At 35.9% G+C, this 26941-nt stretch overlaps 1 long non-coding RNA gene across 1 annotated transcript; it reads left to right on the forward strand.

The window, feature by feature from the left end:
* The first annotated feature begins 274 nt into the window (after window positions 1-274).
* On the forward strand, window positions 275-21080 carry LOC128932177 (uncharacterized). The gene is made up of 3 exons (XR_008481672.2): window positions 275-1889; window positions 20741-20819; window positions 20959-21080. It is a non-coding gene; the product is annotated as an uncharacterized LOC128932177 (long non-coding RNA).
* Window positions 21081-26941: the final 5861 nt, after the last annotated feature.

The following is a 26941-nucleotide window of genomic DNA, read 5'->3' on the forward strand; positions in this document are numbered from 1 at the left end:
TTTTTAATTAGAAAATTTAAATTTTAAAGAAATATAGATGGCATATTCTTGCCAGAACAAATAACTTTTAAAAAAAAACATAGTTTTCATTTTCTGATGTACAAGATCTAAATGACTAGTAGCTTTCTTTGAATGATATTGATTCAAATATAATATTGAATATTACTTTCATTTCTATTTTTATTTCAGGCTATATTTTTTAGCCTGGAATGCTCAGTTTGTAAATTCTGCATCCTCATGGTGCCTACTTATTAACAGACATTGTTAATTGCATTATATTAGTTTTTCTATTAAGTGTTCTTTCAATTGTGTCTGTGTGTTTGCAAACATCTAGATTTAAAAAATAGGTGTTTCTAAGTGTCTCAAAATTTTAAATAAGGTGACTTTTAAGTTTTTCATTCTGATGTTACAGCTCTTGGAACAAAGCTCAAAAACGATATTCAGGTAAGGTGTGAGTATACATACATATTATTTAACGGTAACTATCGGTTGAATTAATTAGTAGTCATTTATGGCAGCTGTTACTTTTCTATTAATCACAAAGAAAGTTAAGATTTGAGTTTTTATCAATGAAGCTCATCATAGACAAAATTATTTACATTTTATACCAGCACTAGGATTTCTACTATACACGACCTTTATATTCCTGAAAAATAAAAACTTTTTGTGTAAAATTCTATGGCAAAAATAAAAAGACTTGGGGGAAATAGGGCTGGGGAGACCACACACAACTTAGGCAATTTTATAACCAGAACACTCACAAAATGAATGTAGGTACCTTGGACACTGGTGGGCAGCAACTCAGCATGCCTGGAGCTGCTTCACAGGATATTAAAAATGCACAAAGTAAGTAAAATGGAAACACTTACAGGCACTAAGGCAATGTAAATGCAAGAGGAGCTCTGATCAGCTGGGCTGCTTAAAGATGAGAACAGGAGGAAATGCAACTGCCAAGGTCAGTGTGTGTGTTTTTCTGGAAGGAGGGCCTGAACGAAGGGTTCATTTTTAATTTTTAAAGACACATAGACCCATGCAACAGATTTTTAAAAAACAGAACTTTCTGAAATTGCTTCTTCTTCTTCTATAGATGAGCTGAGGGTCTTTTTTCCTTTCTACTAAAGTTTATGATTCTCGTTTCACTATTTCTTTCTCCCATTGCCTAGCAAAACTGCATCTGAATCAGCACACCCTCCACATGGGTGATGCTATAGAAACTTGTGTTTTGGTACAGTGTTCCCAAAGCTTTTGTGCATATAAAAATTGCCCTAAAGGCTTCTTAAGAACAGATTTCCAGGTCCCATTTCTGACAAACTTCCAAAGGAGGCAGGTATCACTGGTAGCACAGATCACCTTTTAAGTGGTGAGGCTGTTCCAGTACAGATGTGTGATATTCACCTGTGAATTTCAACTCTTCATTCACCTGTGAATTTCAACACTGACGGAAATTGTATTGAATACAGGATCCACACTTTCAGAAAAGAAGTGAGAACATCCCACCAGTGCACTTTTAGTGAAGTTTTTACTTCTTCCATCTGATTCAGTCTTTTTGGTAGTTCAGAAGAGTGGCAGTCACTGATTCACAATGATGCATAATGATAAACATTACTTCGATAGGGTTACCCTTTGTAAATTTAATTAATTATTAGGGATATGAGAAAACAACAATTTGAAGTAATAAGTACTTGGATATTTCTACTACTTACTACCAAATCAAATATTTTCTTTTCTTTTTTTTTTTTTTTCTTGAGTTGGAGTCTCACTCTGTTGCCAGGCTGGAGTACAGTGGCACAATCTCAACTCACTGAAACCTTCACCTTCTGGGTTCAAGCAATGCTCCTGCCTCAGTCTCCTGAGTAGCTGGGACTACAGGCGCACACCACCATGCCCAGGTAACTTTTGCATTTTTAGTAGAGACAGGATTTTACTATGTTGGTCAGGGTGGTCTCGATCTCTTCATCTTGTGATCTACCTGCCTTGGCCTCCCAAAGTGCTGGGATTACAGGCATGAGCCACCATGCCCAGCCCAAATCAAATATTTTCTACATAGATACCAAAGCTTTCAGGGAAATATACCTGATTTTAGAGAATCCAACTTACTTTGGGTACCAAATATGTTTGCTTGCCTGGTTTTATTTTCCTTGACTTATGAAATAATTATTTCTGGTAGAAAAAAGTTTTCATTACCATTTTCAGAAATAAACTTTAAATAAAGTATAAGCTAAAACTGTGTTTCTGTTACATGCATTTTACTTTACAAAAAGTGCTGCATGTACCAGATCCTTTTGTCTGTCTGAGTTTCCATTGTCTAGTTTGGAAATGAAGAGGTTGGATGTATGATTGCTCAAATCTATTTCAATTGCAGTATCTATGGGTCTGAAATCTGTAAGATGGCTTGGCAGTTATCATTTAACAACATAGGCCAATGGTTTTTATTTTTCAAACACTTTTCTGGATAAATTCAATGAATGACTTTTTTCATCTTCTCAGTCTCTCTCTTCTTTTCATGCACTATCAATGCTACTGAAGAAAATGTTGTTGTTATATGAAAGGTTTTTGTTAAAAGTAAATAATAAGAATTTATAATGCTCAGTGCATTACCCTTAAGAAATGTAATACCTAGAGGATGGATCCAAGATGGCCAATAAGGAGCAGCTCTGGATTGCAGCTCCCAGTGAGAGCGTGGAGGGTGAGTGGATGCTGTATTCCAGACAAATTTTTATTGCCCACAGACCAGGAGATTCCCAGGTGGAGGAGCCCCATGGGTAGTCAGTGCAGCTATTTCGGTCAGCGTGGTGGGTCTCTGCACAAAATATTCACAGATCCGGGCACCATTTTAGCTGGTGACTAGAGTGCCCAGAAGGCAGAGTTGCCCGTTCAACTAATAAAAATGGGGCTGAAACAGGGAGCCAGGCCAGGAGATTCCTGGGTGAAAAAGTGCCACAAACCTTCAGCGCAGCTGAATCTGTGCACAGATTTCTGCACAAAGAGACTTAGACTCCCACACAATAATAGTGGGAGACTTTAACATTCCACTGTTAATATTAGAGCAAAGACACAGAAAATTAACAAGGATATCCAGGACTTGAACTCAGACATGGACCAAGCAAACCTAATAGACATTTACAGAACTCTCCACCCCAAATTCACAGAATGTACATTCTTCTCAGCACCACATCACACCTACTCTAAAACTGATCACATAATTGGAAGTAAATCACTCCTCAGCAAATGCAAAAGAATGGAAATCATAACTGTCTCTCAGACCACAATGCAATCATGTTAGAACTCAGAATTCAGAAATTAACTCAGAACCACACAGCTTCATGGAAACGCAACAACTGGCTCTTGAATGTAGACTGGATAAACAATGAAATGAAGGCAGATATAAAGATATTCTTCAAAACCAATGAGAACAGAGAAACAACATACCAGAATCTCTGGGACACATTTAAAGCATTGTCTAGAGGAGAATGTATAGCAATAAATGCCCACATGAGAAGCAACGAAAGACCTAAAAACAACACCCTATCGTCAAAATTGAAAGAGCTTGAGAATCAAGATAAAAAAACTCAAAACCTAGCAGAAGACAAGAAATAAATAAAATCAGAGCAGAGCTGAAGGAGATAGAAACACAAAAAACCCTTCAAAAAATCAATAAATCCAGCAGCTGGTTTTTCAAAAAGATCAACAAAACAGACCACTGGCCAGATTTATAAAAAAGAAGAGAGAGAATAATCAAATAAAGGCAATAAAATATTATAAAGTGGATATCACCACATATCCAACAGAAATACAAACCACCATCAGAGATTATTACCAACAACTCTATACACATAAACCAGTAAACCTGAAAGAAATAGATAAATTCCTGGATACTTGTATCCTCCCAAGCCTAAACCAGGAAGAACTTGAAACCCTGAATAGACCAATAACAAGGGCTAAAGTTGAGGCAGCTATTAATAGCCTACCAACCAAAAACACCCTAGGTCCAGATGAGTTCACAGCTGAATTCTATCAGACATATGAAGAGGAGCTGGTACTGTTTCTTCTGAAACCATTCCAAACAATCCAAAAAGAGGGAATCCTTCCCAAATCATTTTATGAGACAAACATCATCTTGATACCAAAACCCAGCAGAGACTCAACAATAAAAGAAAACTTAAGGCCAATATCCATGATGAACATAGATGCAAAAGTCTTCAATAAAATACTGGAAACAGACTACAACAGCACAACAAAAAGCTTATCCATCACGATCAAGTAGGCTTCATCCTGGGGATGCAAGGCTAGTTCCACATATGCAAGTATATAAACATAATTCACCACATAAACAGAACCAAAGAAAAAAACTACATGATTATCTCAATAGATGCAGAGAAGGCCTTTGACAAAATTCAACAGCCCTTTAAGCTAAAAACTATTAATAAAGTAGGTATTGATGGAATGCATCTCAAAGTAATAAAAGCTATTTACAACAAACCCACAGCCAATATCATACTGAATGGGCAACAACTGGAAGCATTCCCTTTGCAATCTGGCACTAGACAAGGTTGCCCTCTCTCACCACTCCTATTTAATTAGTACTGGACATTCTAGCCAGAGCAATCAGGCAAGACAAAGAAATAAAGGGTATTCAATTAGGAAAGGAAAATTTCAAATTGTCTGTATTTGCAGATGACATGATTGTATATTTAGAAGACCCCATAGTCTCAGCCCCAAATCTCTTGAAACTGATAAGCAACTTCAGCAAAGTCTCAGGATACAAAAGGAATAAAATACCTATGAATACAACTAACAAAGACTATAAAGGACCTCTTCAAGGAGAACTACAAACTACTGCTCAACGAAATAAGAGAGGACACAAACAGATGGAGAAACATTCCATGCTCATGGTTAGGAAGAATCAATATCATGAAAATGGCCATATTGTCCAAAGTAATTTACAGATTCAAAGCTATTCCCATCAAGTTTCCAATGACCTTCTTCACAGAACTGGAAAAATCCACTGTAAACTTCACATGGAACCAAAAGAGAGCCTGCATAGCCAAATCAATTCTAAGCAAAAAGAACAAAGCTGGAGGCATCACACTACCTGACTTCAAACTATACTTAAAGGCTACAGTAATTAAAACAGTATGGTACTCATACCAAAACAGAAATACAGACCAATGGAACAGAACAGAGACCTCGGAGGCAATGCCACACATCTACAACCATCTGATCTTTGACAAAACTCACAAAAACAAAAAATGGGGAAAGGATTCCCTGTTTAATAACTGATGTTGGGAAAGCTGGCTAGCCATGTGCAGAAAGCAGAAACTGGAGCCCTTCTTGACATCGTACACTAAAATTAACTCCAGATGGATTAAAGACTTAAACATAAGACCTAATGCAATAAAAAGCCTAGAAGCAAACCTAGCCAAAACCATTCAGTACATAGGCATAGGCAAGGACTTCATGACTAAAACACTAAAAGCATTGGCAACAAAAGCCAAAATAGACAAACAGGACCTAATTAAACTCCAGAGCTTCTGCACAGCAAAAGATATAATCATTAGAGTGAATCAGCAACCAACAGAATGGGAAAGAATTTTTGCAATCTACCCATCTGACAAAGGGCTAATACCCAGAATCTAAAAAGAACTAAAATAAATTTACAAGATAAAAACAAACCCATTCAAAAGTGGGTGAAGGATATGAACAGGTACTTTACAAAAGAAGACATACGTGAGGCCAACAAACATGAAAAAATGCTCATCATCACTGGTCATTAGAGAAATGTGAATTAAAACTACATTGAGATACCATCTCATGCCAGTTAGAATGGTGATCATTAAAAAATCTGGAGACAACAGATGCTGGGAAGGATGTGGAGAAATAGGAACACTTTTACACTGTTGATGGGAGTGTAAATTAGTTCAACCTTTGTGGAAGACAGTGTGGCAATTCCTCAAGGACCTAGACATAGAAATTCCATTTGACCCAGGAATCTCATTCCTGGGTATATATCCGAAGGATTATAAATTGTTCTAGTATAAGGACACATGCACACAAATGTTCATTGCAGTAGTGTTTACAACAGCAAACACTTGGAACCAATCCAAATGTCCATCGGTAATAGACTGGACAGGGAAAATATGGCACATATACACCATGGAATACTATGCAGCCCTAATAAATGATGAGTTTGTGTCCTTTGTAGGGACATGGATGAACCTGGAAACCATCATTCTCAGCAAACTGACACAAGAACAGAAAATCAAACACCACATGTTCTCACTCATAGGCGAGTGTTGAATAATAACACATGGACACAGGGAGGGGAGCATCACACACTGGGGTCTGTGTGGGGAAACTAGGGGAGGGACTGTGGTGGGTGGGTAGTTGGGGAGGGATAACATGGGGAGAAATGCCAGATATAGGTGCTGGGCAGGAAGGCAGCAAAACACACTGCCATGTGTGTACCTATGCAACAATCTTACATATTCTTGACCTGTACCCTCAAAACCTAAAATGCAATATATATACGTATATATATACATACACACATATATATATTAAAAAAGAAATGTAATACCTAATTTAAAGGACAAGAAATATAGAAGATTTAAGGTTCATACACAACAGTAGAGGGGCATATTTCAAATGAGTAGTAGAAACAAATAGCAAATAGAAGTTTTGCCTCTGGAGTGCAGTAGGTACCTCTTCAATACAGAATACATTCATTCATTCATACATCCACTAATTGTTTATTGAGTTACTACTTGATGGCAAGGAGTCTGCTAGATATTAAAATACAATGTTGAGTGGCTGGCAGTGAGCCTATTGAAGAGGTAGAGAAAAAGTAGGACTACATGGGTAGAAAGAAAACCAAAAGTGATGTAGCAGTGAAGGGAAGACATCTGTTAAAAAAGGAAGGAAAATGTTAACAATGTCAAAATGCTCATCAGAGATCAAGTAAGATAAAAACTGATAAACATGCATTAGGTTTTGTGACATGGATGTTACCATCAAACTTATCAAAAGCTGTTTTCATAAAGTGATAAGAATTGGAGCCAGACAGGAATTTGCTTCAGAGGAGTGTTAGAGGAAGAAATGGTGGCAATGATATGTATCTCTTTTGAGTAAGCTAGCCATAAATGACAGAAGAGAAAGAACTGTAATTCAAGGAAAATGTGTAGTTATAGGCATTGAGCATGTCTGCTTTCTATGAGAAGAATCCAGCTGAGATACATGATTATACAAGAGAAAAAGATAATAGATGGTCTAGTATAGTGCTTTGAACCTTTCCTATGCATGTGAATCTGCTGAGAATCTTGTTTAAAATTTCCATCCTGATTTAGTAGATCTGAGATGAAACCCAAGAGTCTTAATTTCTATTGAGTTCCCATGGAATACCAATGTTGTTGGTCTTTAGGTCACATTTCCAGTAGCAAGAGTGTAGTAGATTTGCTGGGCAAGGTTATGAGTCCATTTAAATTGGGTGATCACATATTTTTAATGGATTATATTTGCCCTATCATGTAGTATTTTTTCTAACATCTCTTGGTTGCTTGGCAGCAGGCAAAAATAAAACAGAAAGTAGAAATTTAAGCTGTATATAGAAGAAACTGAATAAAGGGATGGACGGATTTGGAAATGCAGGTGGTCAAGCGTACTAGAGGTCCTGATGAAGTTGAAAAGCTGACACAGAAGTGACTGAAAAAGCCAGTTGCCAGGAAAGGAACTCAAGAATGAGGATTTTAAAAGTAAAATAATTTGAGATGATGACAAGATCCACGATGCAGTCCTGAGAGAATATAGCTGAAATAGCATGTAATGGCAAGAATCTCATTGTCATTTAACACCCAAGAAGGGAGAGGGCTGATGAGGATGGGTTAACTCCAGGACACTCATGGTCAAATGCTGGTGGTAGAAATTATAATGAAAAAAGAGGTTTAAGTTCTAAGGTCAGCGTGGGTACTGAGCTTTTGATCTCTTTGGAGTTTCTCTTAGAATTAATTTGGTTATGTAACAAGTATTTATTGAACACCTACTCAAAGCTAGGCACTTGTCTTAGTCTGTTTTATGTTGCTGTAAGAAAATGCCAAAGGCTAAGTAATCTATAAAGAAAAGAGGTTTATTTAGCTTATGAATCTGCAGGCTACAATAGTTCAAGAGCATAGCATCACATCTGGCCAGCTTCTGGAGAGGGCCACGTGTTGTTGGGTCAAAGCATGCTGTAGAAGCAAGAAAGTGAGCAGGTGTGCAAAGAGATCAGATGGTAATAGAGGAAGCAAGAGTTTTGGAAGCTGAGCTCAACTTTTATAACAACTTTCTCTCTAGTAACTAATCCAGTTGCATGAGAGTGAGAACTCACTTGCTCCCATAGGAGAATGTTAATTTATTGCTAAGTGATTTACCCTCATGACCCAAACAACTCCAGTTAGGCCCCATCTCCCAACACCTCTCCACATTGGGGATCAAATTTCAACATGAAATTTGGAGGTGAAAAACTCAAACCATAGCAGCACTGTTCTGCATACTATAGGTACTCTAATGAACAAAACAAATAGTGCTTGAATTCCAGTAGATTAATGCCTCCTAAGTCCTGATTTCTATGTGGGTGATGTTTTAAAAAAAATTTCAAACTTGCTCTCCCCAGTGCTCCTCACCAAATTGAGACAACCTACCTAGGATGAGAAGATAACTTTCGTCATCTAATTTTTCTTGTTATGAAACTTTGGGTTTAGCTTTATCTATCACTGGAGCAAGAAAATTAGTTTGTGGGAAGAAGAGCAAAGAAAGTCACTTGACCAGCTTTGAAGAAGGCTATTTTTGTTGATGCAGTCCAAACCCAAAGGAACTCTTTTATCTGATATTATCGAGAGTTTCCTGAAGATGTGGGATGGGGACTTGTATACAATGTTAGGCTTGAGAAATAACAAAAGGTAGCAATTCAAGATCAGAAATTACATGATTTTTTGAGAATGTAGGATTAAGAGCATTGCCTATCTGGGATGGGTAACATAAAAGAAGTCAAACATTGTATCACTAGTGATTTTGTCTACCTGTTATTAAACTTTTCTGACTTTAAGTTAATATTATGAGACAAATGTATAATATAAATAAATTCATCATAACTATTTTGATGTAATTTACAGTGGCATATACTGCATAGAAAAATCAAGTATATGGCATCTCATAACCTGAGTTTGCTCCCTTATGTACCATTGCTCAACTATGTTCTTTATTGTTTCTATATGTGGAGTGATTTCTATTCAGACTTTGCTTGTATTTCCCTAAAATCTGCCTCTGATATGTTATTAGTAAAAGCTGTTCACCTCACTGGACAGGGCCACAGATTAGTTATATAAAACAAAGGAAAAATTTCTCTTATTCTTTTGATAAATGCAGATTTTGTTTTGGCATTAAGTCTGGGCCCCAAAATGTAATGAAAAGCTCAGCCATTTCATTTGAGTTTTGATGAATAGAAGACATGCTCTTTACCTTTGAAATCTGACTACAGAATCATACTACACTCCAGAACATTCATATCCCTCCAAAATTTCTCAGAAGTCTGCACAAAGTCCCCTCCTTTCTTTCCTGGATTGTTTCTGAGACTTTGATCCTTTGCTATTTTGTTTGTCCTTATCAGTGAGAGCATTGGTACGAATGAGAATGGTGAAAATGAGATCAGCACTAAACAGGTAGACTTGAAATATTATGATAAATTATGAGATAGAGGAAGCCAGTTTAGGAAAACAGATTTTCTGAGCTTATAACTCACTCCAGCCTATGAGATAATAAATTTAGGAGTGTTCCTCAACCTTCTTTTGAATTTGTCTAAGCTGATGATAAACCACAATATTTCTGTTTCAAAAGAAAAGGACCACAAAGCATCTTTGGCCACCAAAGAGCTCAGCTCTTACAAAACATTTTGATGAGCTAAGTGTAAATGAATCAGAAAACATACGGGTTGAATTTCCACCATTATACTCATGGGAAGATGGGAGGCCTTTTTTTTCTTTTTCTTTTTTTTTTTTAAATGAAAACAAGAATGCAGTTGACAAACATGGTTTAGGTTTTCTGAATCAAATATTTTGAATCCAGTTCAAGAGATTTTTTTGAATCTGAATAAACAAAAGGTTGTTTGTCCATTCCTCATTTTATCATTTCTTTTGATTTTCTTGGCCTCTATTTGTCCATGTGCCCAAAGGAGAGAAAGAATCAACTTGAACATGCAGACCTTAAAGGTAAGCAACTATCAGTGGCAAAACCTGAGTTACTTTTGCACCAACCTGGTATTTTTGGAACTTTCTTTTTTTTTTTTTTTTTGAGACGGAGTTTCGCTCTTGTTACCCAGGCTGGAGTGCAATGCCGTGATCTCGGCTCACTGCAACCTCCATCTCCTGGGTTCAGGCAATTCTCCTGCCTCAGCCTCCCGAGTAGCTGGGATTACAGGCATGCGCCACCATGCCCAGCTAATTTTTTGTATTTTTAGTAGAGACGGGGTTTCACCATGTTGGCCAGGATGGTCTCGAACTCCCAACCTCAGGTGGTCCATCTGTCTCGGCCTCCCAAAGTGCTGGGATTACAGGCTTGAGCCACCGTGCTCGGCCTGGAACTTTCTTAATAAAATTCAGTTGTTGCAGAGGTAGCTATATATTTATCTTAAAAGGAATTTTTTTTTTCATTGAAAATACTGTCAGACTTTCCATTTTAATGACTTTAGATGGTCAGATAGGTTTGACAGAAAATTGCCTTTAGAGCTGTCGTTGGGCCAAATTTTGGCTTTTTAAAAATTGCTAATCAACTTTCATTGTTAGCCTTTCTTCATCGTTCGATGCTCTACCCTACCAGATGGCCAATGCCCTGAGCTTTGACACTTCCTTGTAACTTCCCAACAACCTTCCAGTGGAACATCCCATGGATATGGCTGGGACCCCATTATCAAAGCTTGTTTTTTTTTAGTACCAATTCCTTATCCAAATAGCGTAAGTTATCTTAGTTTTTAAAATTCCTCTGAACTATGTTCAAATCTTTTTTAGCTGGGGTACTCCTTATTAAATTTATATGTTATTATTGCATGTGCTGATAAAACACACAATTTATTACAGCAGAAGTGGGGTTTGCAAAGGTCTGGCCAGTCACCGTGTTCTTCTACTATGAAAAATTACATTAATGGCCTCAATTCTCCTCTCTTTGAATCCCTGACTCTTGCCATGTGACTTTGAAATTTTTCTTTCTAAAGAAGTGGACTGCATTTTCCTACAACTTGACTAAGTTTGTCCGTGGAATTGCTTTGACCAAGAGGATATTAGTAAATGTTAAATGACAAAACATTTAAAATGTTTGCTCAGTTACATGGCTTCTATCATCACGAGAACATGACCAGGCTAGCCCAGGAGAAAGATGGGACACATATGGAGCAGAGCTGCCCCAGCCAAACTGCTCCTGAGAGCCCAGCTTAGAGCAGCTGACTCCAGCTAACACCCAGAAGCATAAGTGACTCCATTTAAGGTCAGTAGAACCATCTTGCTGACTGTAGTGAGCTCGGTTGATCACAGATACATGAGCTAAATATATGCTTATTGTTGTATGCTGGTATATTTGTGTTTTAGTTTGTTGTGCAGCATTACTGTGGATGTGGTTAATGTATACACCCTACTATATCCTTCTCTTTAGCAGCTACAGAGGGGATTCCTTTGAGTACAGTTTAAAAAAAAACCCATGTCTATAAATTCTCAGTCATAACATCACTTTTTAAACAGATTTGGTTGTCAAGAAAGACTTTGAAAAGTAGCGAGTATCAAAACAGCATATTGTACTCCATAAATGTATAAAATTATTGTCAATTAAAAACAAAATAATTTTCTTTAAAAATAATGGGTGTATGACACCTGGCAAAAGCCTCAAAACTAACATTTTGGTTAGATCATCTTTATGTGTTTCTCTAAATTTTCAAGGTAACTTAAAGTTATACATTACCTCTTGTGTCCTTTGTAACAACTCGGCAAGGCAGATCAAGTATTATTACTTCATTAACTGAGCACCTTCCATGTGCTCAGTACTGTTATGAATGCTTTGCATATATTAACATGTTTATTTTCAAAGCTATCCTATGGGATAGAGCACATTATTTTCTTACTTATGGATGCTAAAACTCATTTCAGCTTTTCTATTATTTAAGTAAAATATTATTATGCCCTTTTACTAAGTACTTTGTAGGATCTTTACATGTATTATCTCATTTAATTTTCACATTGATCTAAGAAAAGGGATTATACATAGACAGCCCTATTTTACTGATGAGAAAACTGAGTGTCAGACATGCTAAATATCTTGCCCAAGTTCACACAGCTAGTATAGCCATGCTGGAGAGTCTGTAGCTCAAAGACTGTCTACAGCTTGGCCCTAAGTAGATCAATTACCATGCCAGGGAGCCAGGACTAGTGTAGTCTTCCTGTTGGTCAATTTTATCCTCAGTGTTCTGCTCAGAGGGACCATCTATTATAATATTATGTAATGCTGGATCTGAGTTGCTTCCTTCATAACACCAACAAAAATAAATTCTAAAGTCAATTATTTAGTTCAAAAAGGTGCTATAAAGTAATTATATGAAAAACATACTTGGACACACATATTTATAGCAGCACGATTTGCAATGGCAAAATTTATAGTTGCAAAAGTCACAATTGCAAAAATGTGGAACCAGCTCAAATGCCCATCAATCTATGAGTGGATAAAGAAATTGTGATATATCTATATATGTCTATATGTGTGTGTGTGTGTACACACACACACACACACACACACACACACACATTGCATTTGCAGTAACCTGGATGGAATCAGGTACTATTACTCTAAGCGAAGTAACTCAGGAATGGAAAACCAAATATTGTATGTTATCACTTATAAGTGGGAGCTAAGCTATGAGGATCAAAGCCATAAGAATTATACAAAGGATGTTGGGGGCTAAGGGAAAAGGGTGGGAATGGGGTGAGGGATAAAAGCTACAAATTGGGTTTAGTGTATACTGCTCAGGTGGTGGATGCACCAAAATCTTACAAATCACCCCTAAAGAACTTACTAATATAACCAAATACCACCTGTTTCCCAAAAACCTATGAAAATAAAAAATAAAATACACATGAACACAAAATGTATCATTATAACCATATTAAGTGTGCAATGCAATGGCATTTATTAGGTTCACAATGTTATGTAACTATCATCACTCTCTAGTTCCAAAGCATTTTCATAACCACCAGAGGAAACTGCATCTATTAAGCGGTTACCCTCCACTTCCTCTTGCTACTCAGACCCTGTCACCACAAATCCACTTTCTTTCTCTACAGACCTGCCTCTTCTGAATATTTCTTAAAAGTTAGTTAATATATATATATATATATATAAGGCATTACAGTTGATTATCTGTGCTGTGGGCTAGCTCTTTCTGCTAGGTGCTGAAAAACCAGGAGGCTTTAGAATCCTGTTCCATAGCAGTTTTCCAGTTTCAGAGTGGATCCAGGTGTCATCTCAGAAAGACATTAACAATACTTAGAAGCAACAATAATGGGTGCATTCAAATGTTCATTATTGTTCTCTGTGAGCCACATTTTCCTCATAAATTTTCTGCTATGTAATCCCAAAATCAGAATATTAATATTTTGTGCTATGTAATCCCACATTCAAGTATTATTTTTTTTCTTGCTTTCAGGACTGGTTATTCAGATTAAACATACTAAATTTGCTTGCTTTCTTTTTCCCTTTTCAAGTTCCAAAATTGTATCTGTGACGTAAACTAAGAGGATATTGCTAAAACAATATCAGAGTGTATAAACAGACACTCTGGCTTCCTGATGTATTGTTGGTTAGACCCGAGGGCCCGTGTTAAAATTAACTATCAGTCAGGAGTTTAAGAAATAATTTAGCTAGTGACCTTGATACAAAGAAAAGCATGAATTAGGCAGCCAAGGTCTGAATTAAACAGGATGACACAGAAACTAGACGATAGAAATGTGGTGAGCTTGCCTTAGGAATTAAAGGAAGCAAAATTCACTGGTGCATTCTGATTAGTTTAAGATAATTGAGTGTGATAATTAACTACAGAGAGATCTTTTTAAAATATATCAGCAAGTATACATTTGGGGTGATTATGTAAGCATCTAGATAATTACCATGCAACTTGTGAAACTCATAACAACCTTCTAATTATCCATTAAGCAAGATGTTATATACTTAAAGCAGCAAAGTATTTCATTAGTAAGAGGACGGCCTGCAAGTAGGTTTTAATAAACACTAGGCCTGGGGAAATTAGGAAAATATAATAATCCTTGTGAATGAATGAATGAATGAACACATGATCCTGAGTATGCCTAAATAAGAATTTAAATGAGAGCCAACATGGAATATCAGGGATGACTCTTAAGTAAGGAGGCTGTACCTTTAGCTTTGATTTTAGAAATGAGACAGAAGTGAGAGTCCAGAGGTTGTCAAGCTTAAGCAGAATCTTTGTAACCTGTTTTCCAAGGCAAACCCAATATAAGAGGATGATGTTGCCAAAAATGATCTAATGGATTTAGGACATGTGCATAGGGTGACTTGCCCAGGTGGGATGGAGTCAAGGATGGATTTAAGAGTTCTTGATGTAGGAAAAGAACAATTTAAGAGTTAGACCAAGTTTGAATCCTGGCTCTGTTTCTTACCAGTTATATGACCTTGGCAAGTTACCGGACTTCTCTGAGCTTCAGTTTCATGACCCAAAGAGTGTATTAATAACTGCCTGAGTCAGTGAGAAGAACCGAAATAATGTACATAAAATTACAAACTGTGAGTGTGACTCTGCAAGTATTAATACTTTTCTTCATTTGTTTTTTCTTTTATTACTAAGGCCTATGTCTTAATCAGATTTTATTTCTTTTTAATATCAACCTTTGTCCTTCATCCTTAACAAAGGGTTCAATAAATGCTCATTTTTGAATGAAGGAGCTAATGAAACCACTAAATATGAGTTTGAAAGTGATCTCTAATGTGTGACTCAAGGCATTGGTAAAATTAGCTAGGAACACACTGTGTGCTATTTAGAAAGCCTGGTTGACTTTTATAAAATTACTTTTAACTATGATTTGAAAAATACGTAACATAAAATTTACCATTGTAAACATTTTTAAAGGTACAGCTCAGTGGCATTAAATACATTCGTATTGTTGCCCAGCCATTACAATCATTCCTCTCTAGAACATATTTTCATCTTAAAAAATTGAATTTATTTATTTATTTTATTGCATTTTAGGTTTTGAGGTACATGTGAAGAACATACAAGATTGTTGCATGGGTACACACATGGCAGTGTGATTTACTGCCTTCCTCCCCATCACCAATATCTGGCATTTCTCCCCATGCTATCTCTCCCCAACTCCCCACCCCACACTGTCCCTCTCCTATTCCCCCCCGATAGACCCCAGTGTGTGATGCTCCACTCCCTGTGTCCATGTGTTCTCTTTGTTCAGCACCCACCTATGAGTGAGAACATGCAGTGTTTGAACATAAGTTCTTGTGTCAGTTTGCTGAGAATGATGGTTTCCAGGGTCATCCATGTCCCTACAAAGGACACAAACTCATCGTTTTTGATGGCTGTATAATATTCCATGGTGTATATGTGCCACATTTTCCCTGTTCAGTCTATCATTGATGGGCATTTGGGTTGGTTCCAGGTCTTTGCTATTGCAAACAGTGCTGCAGTGAACATTTGTGTGCATGTGTCCTTAAAGCAGAATGACTTACAATCCTTTGAATATATACCCAGTAATGGGATTGCTGGGTCAAATGGAATTTCTATTTCTAGGTCCTTGAGGAATCACCCACTGTCTTCTGCAATGGCTGAGCTAATTTACACTGCCACCAACAGTGTAAAAGTGTTCCTATTTCTCCACATCCTCTCCAGCATCTGTTGTCTCCAGATTTTTTAATGATTGCCATTCTAACTGGCATGAGATGGTATCTCAATGTAGTTTTGATTTGCATCTCTCTAATGACCAGTGATGATGAGCATTTTTTCATATATCTTTGTTGGCCTCATGTATGTCTTCTTTTGTAAAGTGTCTGTTCATATCCTTCACCCACTTTTGAATGGGCTTTTTTTTTTTCTTGTAAATCTGTTTTCGTTCTTTGTAGATTCTGGATATCAGCCCTTTGTCAGATGGGTAGACTGTGAAAAATTGAAATTCTTTACTCACTAAGCAATATCTTCTCATTTCTGCCTTCACATTCAGCCCCTGGAAATCTAGTTTCTGTCTCTATGAATTTGTACTCTATACCTTTTATGAGTGGAATAATGCAGTATTTGTCCTTTTGTGACTAACATTTCCCTTAGCATATCTTCAAGATTAATAAATGTTATAGTGTGTATCAGAATTACCTTTCTTTTTAAGGCCAAATAATATACCATGGCATTTGTGTATACCATGTTTTGTTTATTCAGCTAACTATGAGCACTTGAGTTGCTTTCTTCCATCTTTGGTTATTGTGAATAATGCTACTATAAACATAAATGCACAAATATCTCTTTAAGGGTTTTCTTTCAGTTCTTCTGGGTATGTAGCCAAGAGTGGAATTACTGAATCATGTGGTAATTCTATTTTTAGACTTTTTTAAGGAACAATCATACCGTTTTTCCTAATGCTAACACCATTTTGCATTCCTGCCAATAGTTTGCAAAGTTTCCAGTTTCTCTATATCCTCACCAACAATATTTATTTTGTTTTTTATTTTATAAATTTTAAATTTTTTATAATAGCCATCCCAATGGGTGGGCAATAGTATCTCATTTTGATTTTAGTTAGAATTTCCCTAAAAATTAGTACTGTTGAAAATCTTTTGCTGTGGATATTGGATATTTGCATATTTGATGTTTATTTTTCAAAATTCAGCAATTGAAATTGCATCATTTTTTCTCTTTTTCCCACCTCTTCCTTTTTCCCTGAGAGAAAGCAAAATTCACCTGCTTTCAAGGTTATTCCTAATGTGTGGAATGTAGTACCCTGAACTACCAAAGAGTCTCTGTCCTTGTTATGCTGTGCCAATATGTGGCAGCTCAAGCAGTTGGCTGCCAAGATGTTGGTACAAATACACAGTTAACTACAGCCCCAAATCTACATGGCTCTACCAAGCTATCATGTACCATGAGCAGCTCCTTCAATGGATCCTTATTCTATAACTTCCTCAAACTACTGTCAGTATACAGACTTTCACATTTGCTTTCTATCTTTGTAACTAAAACTCATTATTTTGGCCTAAGGTGATCCCTTTTTAGTCAAGCCCAGAAAAGCATTTAATGAAGGATAGTGTTCCCTTAGGAATGTGAATTTTTTGTCTTCATGAGGACAATGTACAACTTAAAAAAAACTACACTAAAAAATGCACTCAAAATGTAGCATATGAGAGATTTAAGTTTGATATGAGAAATGTCTTTCATCCAGCAAATGTTAAATACTAATACAAGTTTTGGAGAATAGTGATAGACAATTTTCCTTGAAAAACAGTAAGTCTCTTTAAAATTTATTAAATGTGGAATTTCTGTGGCCCCCTTAAACAATGGTCTGTAATAATTCTGACCCATGTTTGAGAATGTGTTCCTAATGTGCAAGATAGATCCCCGCTAGCCGTTTGCTATCACAGAAAATGGTATATAATTTTGTAAAAGAAATAAATCCCACTATTTAAATGTTAATTATTTTAAATCTGGCTACAAATAATTAAACTGTATGATACAAAACAATTTATAGTTTAGAAGTATGTTGCAGAAGTATTACTTCTGTAAAAATAAGCTCAGGAATGGCATCTGGTAATACTTTTTACACTTTTGACTCCAGTTTCTCTGCTGTGAATCTATTTTGGGTGTCACATTGTTTTTGTGAGTTTACTTCATGATCTTTTATTCCCAAGATTTTATTCAAAGCATCCTCTTCCTCAGTGTTTCCTTACATAGCATTCCCATAAACTTTTTATTTCAAATTAAATAGTCATTTATCATTCAGAATATATATTTTCAATTGCATCCTGACTTTATTGGTTCAAAAAAGCATATAGCAGTATTGAAATATAATCTATCAAGTATGTTCAGCAAAGACATGTTAAATGTAGTTTTTTCCTTTGATGTACAGCAAATTACTCTTATAGTAATCTAATAGTTGGTTCTTCAAATGTTTAGCTAAGTTTCTCCATGTGCGCCAAAAGAACTTTTGGACAAAAAAAAAAAAAAAGCTTTCTGTGTATTATTTTAGCTGTTGTTAACCCTATTAGGAACAACACAATTTTTCTCCTGAAATATGACTGTTTTGCTAGTAAATGAGGCCTCTAAACATTCATTATCAAGTTTAGTGAGATTTTGTACAATTTAGATTGTGCACTGCATGACTTTAAAAATGGTGAGAAAATTGTAGGTTTGTTTTCTTGTTCCAGATGCTTCTCTTTCTATCTCTCTCTCTCTCTCTCTCTCTCTCTCTCTCTGTGTGTGTGTGTGTACATAGATGTAGTCATGTATTGCATAATGACATTTTGGTCAACAATAGACCACATACACAACAGTGCTTTTTTAAGGTTATAATGGAGCTACTCTATACAGGTGTACCAGATTTCTTTCATATTGTATTTTTACTGTACCTTTTCTATATTTAGAAATAGAATACAAGGTCATTCTAGAAATGTCATAGAATTCTCGATAGAATGTTTAGATACATAAATACTTACCATTGTGTTACCACTGTTGATGCTATTCAGTAAAGTAACATGCCTAACAAGTTTGTAGCCTAGGAGTGACAGGCCTTACCATATAGCATAGGTATGTAGTAGGCTACACAATCTAGGTTTATGTAAGCATACTCTTTGATATTAGCACAACAGTAAAATCAGCTAGCAATGCATATTTCAGAACATATCCCAATCACTAAGTGACTCATGACTGTATGTATCAGTATACAAACATATACATACATACATGCATATTCAGATACGTGCTATTATTTAGCTATGTCACATGCCTATATAACCAGAGTGAGAGGTTTATTGTTAATGAAAGTAGACACAAACCCATATTACAACTAGTCTTGATAATTTTAGATGATCTAAACCATTAGGTCATCAGTGCTTTCGGCCTTCTTAGAAGAATAATGATAAGAGGTATTTTTTAAAGCATTAACTACACACTGTGGGCTTTGCTCATTTAATTTGCTCAACAAACCATTGTTGTCGGATGAGAACTTCATATTACATTCTTATGTGACAAGAGGAAGCTGGTACACAGTGAAATTAAGTAACTTGCCCAAAGTCACTTTAATATATTCTAGTGTTAGGAATGTGAGCCCAGGCAGTTTGGCTTCAGAACTGCATTCTTATCCCATGCTATCCTTTTTGGCTCTGATTTTTGTTGTTGTTGTTATTCTTTTTTTGTGTTTGCCTTAGCACCGTATTTTCAAACCACGGCTTCTTTGCATGGATTGTATAAGCCACTAGTCTGTTTTGTGAAGATTAGTTAAAACTAGATAAGAGAATTCATAACTGGAAAAAAGTAAATTGTGATAAATTGCAATAAGATAAGAGAAAACAAGAGAATAAGGTTACCACTGTCAGCCTTCTTCCAGTACTGCAGAACACTTCCCCTTTCTGTAGGAAACCTCACTTTTTCTAGCTGAGCATAGCCCTTTCCAATTCAAGAAATCAGTGTGTATGCCTGTCTACACTAATGCTAAGAATTAGTAAAACGTAGTTTTCTTCTTATTTTTAAGTTAAAAATAAATACAAGTAGAAGTTCTAATATGTTCTTTTTATACACACAATGAATTGTCTTGGAAACCTGGAGCATAAGTAGCCCATTTGGGAAACCACCACAATACTGTATGATGAAAATTTAACTGAGACTAGAGAACAGATAATCAATTGGCCCTGGGCTGAATTTTTAGGGAAAAGACAAAATAAAAAAGATTAAAAGAGGTCATCTAAGATTAACACTTTAAAATCTCCAGTTGCCATAGAAACAGAAAATACAGGCAAGCAGTTTAGCTACCCAAGACTTTTGAAGGATCAAGTGTCACTAAATGTCAAAAACTATTATCAGGCTTAACTGGAATTGGCTTTTGAACCTCAGCCTGTGGTTATACAACACTCATCCTTCAAACACCCTTTCCACAAGTGGTGGCTGACATTTGAACCTGTAAGAAATCCAGCATCCTCTGTCCTGGAAAAACTTAAAGGCTCAGTAACTTTTTGAAGGAGTCATTCTTTGCTGGTAGTGAAAGACTTGTGCATAAAATGACATAAGGCCAAACTGTTTACTTAAAAGCTCACTGTAGTTAACCTCTACATTTTTCCACTAGTGAACCCTATCTGCTTTTTGGATATGGAAATAGCAGATAATTTTATTGACCCAAACATTCACTCTCATCTTAGATTAACAGCTGAGAGAGCTGAGGAGTGTTCAGAGACTTACAGTGTCTCAGTGTAATGAATGTCTTATGTTACTGGTTCCGAGCCAATATACCCACTACCTTGTAATTTTTTTCTCTGGTTACTTTGCTTCAGGCCCTTTGCATGCTACTAACTACTACTAGATTTCACTGTCTGCTGCAATGTGAGGTTTCAAAAATTCCTGGAGGCCACTCTGGCTTACTTTTTCAAGTAAATCTCTCTTTTCATAATTTATAACTGTCTGTAGAACTTCTGGTCTTACTGATGACCCACTGCTTTGCTCTCTTACCAGGGAATCAGGTGCTAACAACCATCTAGAGACTAGCTGGAGAAAAGTTCAATGTTTGGACACCCTCTTAGGGTAGCCCTTGGTAAGTCCAGTTGACTTTTCCATTCCATTCCATTGCAACTTTCATTACTAATTAACTCCATTTGGAATTGTGAAACCACTTTTTCTTATTCTTCTGTTTCTTCTTCCCTGTTATTCCTGGACATCTGCTGCATAATCAGCCGACAGAACTGAGCTTTGTGAGGTTTGTTTTTACTTTGTTTTGTTTTTTTCATAGTCAAGTGGTAATAATACTGGACTATTAGTAGTGGGAGAGTCATGGAAATGTAATAGTGATTGAGAGAAAGCCTAAAATCATAAGGTCATAAGATCAATTTCAATTATTTTCATGCAAATCACCAGCTTTGATCCTCTGTAAGAATAGTCCATAAATTCTCGGGCAAATGAATGATACACTATATTTTAAAGAGAGTTTGGTTTATACACCTATTTTATGGATCACATCTAATATTTAACCTAATGAGAGCCTGAATATTGTACATTACTCATGTCAACAAATAACTGCAGAGTCTCCAGTGAGTGTCTTAGTTGGATAAAGACTCAAGTGTCTGGAGTATAACCAACACCATGCTAAAAGAAGCAAGGTGTTTGCTATTGAAAGATAATACTGTGCTTTGAATTGTTAAAACACATCATAACCAGTGAATTCTAAGCATTTCTAATGTTGGGACCAATATAAAATAATAATAACGGCACATTGACTATTACTAATCACATAAAATCATCATTAAATAATTTGAATGCATTCTTATTTAACTCTTCTTACCATCTTAGGAAGTTGATGACATTATGTCCCCATTTTAAAGATGAGAAGAGGAATTAGATCATTTACTGCAAGGTAGTGCAGCTGGAAACCTTCAGAGCGGGAGTTTTAAACTAAGGCCACTGGCTCCAAAGCCCCAGCTCTTTGCTACTCTGCTCTACTGCCTCATTCTCAACTGGTTTCTGACTGGAAACCCAAAAGGTATATTTGCCCTCTACTAATGGAAAAACTGAGCTTAAAACGGGCAAATACTACTTTGTTCCAAATCACTACAATTTGTGGAAAACCTAGGTTAATGTGCAATTAGCAAAAGCCAATGTCTAGAGGACAAGAATTTTGTGTATGGTTCTTACCATCTAAAAATGGTAACTAATATCTTTTTAGGACTAATCATGTGTCAGGCACTATGTATTAAGTGCTTTCACCTCAAACTTTTAATATTCACAACAACCTAATGAAGTAGGTCCTATTAGTAAACTCATTCTACAGACAAGAAAACTGAGGCACAGGAAGAGGGAATAACTTGCCCAAGATCACACTGCTAGCAAGTAAGGGGCTTTGTTTCAGAGTCTGTGCTCCACCGTACCCGACTATCTCACCTTTCTGCTTGTACCTTAGCCACTGAGTACCAAACCTCCTGGTGAAACTTTGGGCTTCAAAGACCCTTATCTTCTGAATGATACACACCAAATAAATAATGCATGAGATCAGCTAATAAGAGATCATGGAAATATTGAGTAGTAGCAGACAGAATTGAAGACAAAATTAGTAATTTTATCATGAGAATATGACCTAATCTGGAGCTACATATGGTTCAGATTGAATCCAAATTCATGGAAATTCAACAAATTTTTCTTTTCTTCTTCCTTTTTTTTTTTTTTTTGCTTTCATTGTGCAGTCTATGTTGGCAAGACAAATATTACTCACTATGTGTGTATCTGTTTGATACCATTCCCTCTCTTTTGTGCCAGATTCATAATAGAATACTGTAGGTACTCAGGCAATTTTTGAAAAAAATTTGAGAAGAATGCTGAAGAGAGCAGGGGAAAGACCACCATATGTTCATTCTGATAAACAGGGAAGAGACCACCATATGTTTATTCTGATGCAAAAAAAAATGGCTATTTTAACAACATTGGATCATTTAAACTGGAAACACTTGGTGGTTGAGACTATGCAATAGACTTGGCTAATATAACAATAACAAGCCAGGTCACAACAGATCCATGCTTTCCAACCTTTTGGGATGACTCATTTTGTCCATATGGTTATCTAACTGATCTAGCACCATTTAATGAAATGGCTACCTTTCCCTCTCTGCACTGCAGTGCTGCCTTTGTCATACATCAGGGAGTGTACATAAGTTGGTCTATATCAATGCTATTCTGTATCATTAGTCATTTTGCCTACTTTTGTGCCAATATGACATTATCTTAATTACTATGGGTTTATGATAGGCCTTTCGGGTCGTCATTTTCTTTGCTTTTATAGCTTTGTTCAAATGGCCAAGATCTCTGTTTCAACACTAAATATAAATAGTAATAGTCTTTGCCTCATTTTTTCTTTTGGGGAAAATTTTTCATATTTTACCATTAAATATGAGGAGTTTTCTTTTTGTAGATGTGCTTATCAGTTTAGACAAGCTTTCTGCTATTCATAAGTTTTTAAAACCATAAACAGGTATTAAATTTTGTCACATACATTTTTCTACATTCATTGAGATGATTGCATGATTTTCTAATGTCGTAAATTACATTGTTTTTGTAAGTAAATTTCTTTAAGTTTTGAATATTACATTTACTGTTAAGTAAATTACATAAAGTTTTGAATATTAGTGCTCTCTTGGCTATGTGAGATAAACCTTGTTTAAATGGTGTATTACTCATTTTACATATTACTGAATTCACTTTTCCAATTTTTTTTTTAAATTTGCCTTTAAGTTTATGAGTGAGATTAGGATGTAGTATTTCTTTTTAAAATTTCTTGCCAGGGTATAGGAATAAGTTTTTCTCCCATAATCGCAGAAAGGAGTTAGAAAATATTTCCTTTATTCCCCTTAGCTTCAAAAAAAGTTTATATAAGATTGGTCTATTTTATTCATAAATGTTTGTATGAATTCACTAGTGAACCACTCCAGATCTGGGTCATTCTCATAGGATGGTCTTATAATTACATATTTAATTCAGATGTGTTTATTTCTTTGTCAGGTTTTATAGATAGATTTTAAAAACTTTTCAAATTTTACTTTATTGGTAATTTCACTGGTGTAAAATCATTCACAATTATCTTATTATTTTTAAGAGATCTGTTGCATCTGTAGTAATGTCCCTTTTCACATTCCTGATATTGGTAGCTCACGTTTTGTATTTTCTTTGTGATCTCTACTCTTAACCTAAGTTTCCCTGTGTGTGTGTGTGTGTGTGTGTGTGTGTGTGTGTGTGTGTGTGAGAGAGAGAGAGAGAGAGATAGAAAGAGAGAGAGAAAGGTGGGGAGTGGAGGGGGGAGAGGGAGAGAGAGACAAAGAAGACAGAGATGGAAAGAGGGAGAGTAAAAGAATGCTATCCTGCTCAGGTTTACTGAATTTATAAGTCTGTCATTTATTCCTTTCCATCAGTTCAAAAAATATTTGCATTATTTCTTTGAATACTTCCTTGGTCCATTTCTATCCATTCCTGGAAATTTAAATACAATATGTTACAACTGAATATCTCCCATATGAATGTTCTTGTCTTTGTTCTTGTTGTTTCTATGCTTTCCCCTCCATTCTTCAGCTTGAATTTTTTTCTATTGGTTTGTTTTTGAGTTCACTGATCTTTTTTGTTTTGTATTGCCTAGCTTGTTCTAATGGATTCCTTGTTTCATATAATTGTATATTTCATTTCTAGTAAGTATATTTGATTTTTTATAGCTTCAAGTTGTTTATTACATTATGCATCTTTTCATTCATTTCTTTACTTTAACCATCTTTTCCTCTGTTTTACCATAGTTATAATTATTTTAACATTTTTATTTACAAATTTCAATATCTGGATAAACTGAGGTTCTACTTCTCTTGTTTAATTTTTTCTTTTGACTATGAGATAAATTATCTTGTTTCTTTGTCTTTTAAATTTAAATTTTATGCTATATTTAAAAAACAACTATAAATAGTGACTAGAATATCATTTTTTTCCAAAAGGGAATTGTTCTTTCTTTTGTTAGGAAGATAATATGAGGGGAAGGTTATTTTATTTTATTTTATTTTATTTATTTTATTTTCATTGAGACAGGGTCTCACTCTGTCATGCAGGCTGAAGTGCAGTGGTGTGATTTTGGCTTACTGCAACCTCCACCTCCTGGACCCAAGCAATCCTTCCATCTTGGCTTCCTGAGTAGCCAGGACTACAGGCATGCACTACCATGCCTGGCTAATTTTTTGTACTTTTAGTGGAGACAGGGTCTTACCATGTTGACCAAACTGGTGTCAATCTCCTGAGCTCAAGCAATCCACCTGCTTCAGCCTCTCAAAGTGCTTGGATTATAGGCATAATCCACAGTACTTGTCCGGGTCATTTAAATCTGTTCAGTAATTGAGCTTGTTCCGAGCTGGATTGCAGTTTTAACTAAATTGAGCCCACCTCTGCTACATCACTGATCTTCTGATTGTGATCTTGGTAGATATGTGTCTCCTCAGACCTTAAACCCTTCAATTCAATTTTTCTGAGTTTGAGCTTAAGTTTAGTCTCCAGCCCCATGGAGCTTCAATATCTGACAAATGTCTTGAGGAAGAAAAGAGCCATGGTTTAAAACAGGGTATTTTATCCTAAGTACCAAGAAATTGAGCAAAATTTTACCCTCCCTTTCAGCCCCATCCTTTTTGACTGTGGCTTTGCCAGGGTTTTGATGAAAAGTCTAATGAGTCTGTACTTCTTCAGTAATAAAATGTGTATCTTTTGGATCCTCTAAGCCCGTTAACCTTCCACCCAAACAGGTTCAAAATCTTGCAAATATTTTATATTTATAAAAGGATTTTGTCACTTAAGCACCCTGAACAGATAAACACTCCACTTCCTACATTGCCTTAGCTCTCAGCAAATGTCCTTTGGGATCATGTGTCTGGGCTCCTTCAGATCTCCATCTACCATTCCAGCATATGATGTTTTCAGAAGCACTATTAGTCTTGGTTTTCTGCAGTGGAATTCCTCCACCTGTGCCAAGCCTGATCCTCAACCTTTGCCCAAACTTGCAAATACCCTCACAGAAGAAACAACTATTGATTGCCAGCCCTCTTAGGAAGGGCTCTTCTCTGCTTGGAATTTTACTTCATTGAGTTTTCATTGCTTCCATACTTTTCTGATGACTTTAACAATATAATTTTCTAATGTATCCATCTCTCTCCCTAGTTGTTTTAGTAGGAGCAAAGATTTGTCAAACATACCATATCCTACTTGAAAGGCAAACTTTGTGAAAATTATTTAGAACAGTTTTATTTCTGTTTCTAATTATTAATAATGCACATACATTTTTAGGCTTGTTGTGCTACTGAGGAAAACACCATCACATTTTTTTTCATATATTGAACTAAGTAATTTGGAAGGACTTTATATAACCTATTATCTGGCTCTATTCCTCTTAAACCTCTACCCTCATTCTTTGTGTGATGATATTGTGTAGTCAGCAGAGAAGGCTGTGAAAATTTTTCTGGAACCCATTCTTATATAGGGATGTCTAGCAATAATTTAGGCATACATGGACATGACTGTGAATTACCTACATATCCCCCAAAGCTTAGATTTATTGTATTTTGATTTTAACTTCGTATTTGAATTACCAAAATGTCTATGGTCACTTAAACAACAACTGATATGAAGAGAAATCAGAGTGGATAGAGATAGTAGCCTAAATTATTTATAGTCACAATATATTAACTTTATAAAATTTGTGAAAACATACGACCATGTGGCCATTTTACTAGGGACTTTGACCACAGAAAAGACTCAGACAAATAAGAGGCCCTAAAATGTAAACTACTTTTGCTTCACAGAAAATTCACCATCATTAATAACATAAACACACACAATTACCACCATTACAATAAATAAAAAGCACATCCAAACCAAATCAAATAATAGACCAAAGTTGGCTGATACTGATTAGTTGGTTTCAGCTAAGCTAGCTTGCTCCCAAGTTTGATAAAACATCCACGAAGCAGAAAAATTAAGAGATATTATATTTGCTTAAATATTCAAGGAAAATCGACACTTTTAGAACAATAAAGGTATTATTTCTGGAGCCAGAAAGCCTAGGTTTAAATCCCAGCAACACAGCATACTACTAGCTGCATGACTGTGGTCAAGTTTGTTAGTCTCTCTATGCTTTAGTGTCCTCATCTATAAAATGGA

The sequence above is a fragment of the Callithrix jacchus genome, chromosome 5 (genome assembly GCF_049354715.1).
Source record: "Callithrix jacchus isolate 240 chromosome 5, calJac240_pri, whole genome shotgun sequence".
Classification (NCBI taxonomy): domain Eukaryota; kingdom Metazoa; phylum Chordata; class Mammalia; order Primates; family Cebidae; genus Callithrix; species Callithrix jacchus.